Below are 2,405 nucleotides of genomic sequence, written 5' to 3'. Positions count from 1 at the left end.
ACTGTCGTTCACATTGCATCATCACGTATACACAATTTTCCGGGGCGACCTGCTGACTTCTTGCTGAACAGGCGTATGTACACTCCGTTGAACTGTTTGTTGACTGCTGAACCGGTGGGACTAAATCTCTGTGTTTGTGTCAACTGTTGAACGTCACAATAAATACCTGTGACATTTTGTAGCCGTGAATAAGTTTCCTACCGTGGAATATATCACTCACGCGGAACCATCTGTGGGAAATTTCGACAAGTGAATATTTCCTTNGTGGACCATTGGATCTACACATTCGTGAGTCCCCATTTGACTACTCATTCCTTTCCTATTGTGATTTTGTGAAATTGTACTGGTTACTTTATCCGAGCACGCTGATAAGGTCCTAGTCGGCTACATAATTGGTGAGCTAATTTTTTCTTACAGCACTCCCTTGCTTTATTATATTTATTTTCCACATCAGCATGGCTTCTGAGCAGACACAGACACCCGAAATAGACAACCTTGTTTACGTTAAGTTGCCTGAATTCGGTGCACGTGATCCTAGGTTATGGTTCGCCCAACTTGGGGGCCATTTTCGAATCGCGTCGCATTACCTCACAGACCAGCAGATACAATTATGTAATAGGATGCTTACCAGACTTCGTTGCCCGCGAAGTCTCTGATTTAATATACACCCGACCGTCCACCGATCCGTACGATGCTCTCAAAGCAGCTATCATTTCTCGTACTTCCTTTCACAGCCAGTTGCTGCATTTTGATCGATGTGGTGGACTATTGGATCTGCGCATTCGTGAGTCCCTGTTTGACTACCCATTCTTTTCCTATTGTGATTTTGTGATTTTGTGTTGGTTACTTTGCTTGTTAATTTAACCGAACACGCTGATAAGGTCCTAATCCGCCACATAACTGGTGAGCGCGAATCATTCCTTATTATTTTCCCTGCAGTAATCCCGTGCTTTATTATATTTATTTTTCACGTCACCATGGCTTCTGAACAAACACAGACGCCCGTAATAGACAACGTTCAGCAACAATGCCCTTCGCCAGCTAACCTGGGGGTTGAGTTCAATGCAAGGAAGGCTCAATTTTCTGAGTTATTCCTCCAACTGAATGAGGTCACAAAACGACAAAGACGATCTAGGTCTCGATCCCGCAGTCGTGCTCACAAGCCCAGTGACCATCCTGGCTGGTGCTACTACCACCGTCGCTTCGGCGACCGCGCTATCCACTGCACCAGAACTTGCACTTTCTCCACAAAGCCTTCGAATTCGGTGAACGCCATGGCCGGCAAGTAATGGCGACCACTGCAACCGGCTCCTCTACCTGTCGCCTGTTCTTCGTGTACGACCGCTCCACGTCCTTGAATTTTCTTATCGATACCGGTGCTGAGGTTAGTGTAATTGCTCCTACACGCAAGCATAACCTACAGCCGGTGGCATATACTCTGCAGGCAGCCAACGGTACGAGAATTAAGACTTATGGTGAAAAGCTTCTTACTCTCGACCTAGGTCTTCGCCGTCAGTTTACAGTGGCCGACGTTAAAGCGCCCATTATTAGTCTGGACTTCCTCACGTCATTTGGTCTTACTGTTCATCTCCACAGACGGCAGTTGTTGACAATTCGACAACTATCACCATAAATGGCAAAGCTTCATCCGTTAATTCCATTGGAATCCGCCCAGCTTTGCCGGATAACCGTTGCACAGCACTGCTTCGTCAATTTCCAGAGAACCTGAAACCTGCTTCCAAGACCACTTCCGTAAAAAATAATGTCTTCCACCATATCTCAACAAAAGGCCCACCCACCGCATCCCGCCCACGGCGGTTAGCTCCGGAAAAGCTTGTCATAGCCAAGACCGAATTCCAACATTTGCTTCAACTGGGTATCATACGACCGTCATGCAGCCCTTGGTCATCTCCACTTCATATAGTCCCCAAAATTTCCGAGGGAGATTGGAGACCATTTGGCGATTATCGCGCACTAAATCATGTCACTATCCCGGACAAATGCCCGATTCCGCATCTGCATGATTTCGCCCTTACTCTTCACGGCAAATCTGTCTTCAGTAAAGTAGACCTTGTCAGAGCATACCACCAGATACCTGTCGCTCCAGACGATATTCCCAAAACTGGTATCACCACACCATTCGGTCTATACGATTTCGTTCGTATACCATTTGGGCTCAGAAATGCAGCTCAAACATTTCAACGATTCATGGATCAAGTTTTACGCGGATTAGACTTCGTCTACGCTCATATTGGCGACGTACTTATCGCCAGTCGGTCCGAAGACGAGCATTTGCTTCACTTAAAGCAAGTTTTTGAAAGATTTCAGCAATATGGTACAGTCATCAATAGTAGTAAGTACCAATTTGGTGTTTCGTCACTGGAAATTCTGGGACATATTGTTGA

Source organism: Opisthorchis viverrini (genome assembly GCF_000715545.1).
Source record: "Opisthorchis viverrini unplaced genomic scaffold opera_v5_43, whole genome shotgun sequence".
In the NCBI taxonomy this organism is placed as follows: Eukaryota; Metazoa; Platyhelminthes; class Trematoda; order Opisthorchiida; family Opisthorchiidae; genus Opisthorchis; species Opisthorchis viverrini.
Note: the sequence above shows the minus strand (reverse complement) of the source record.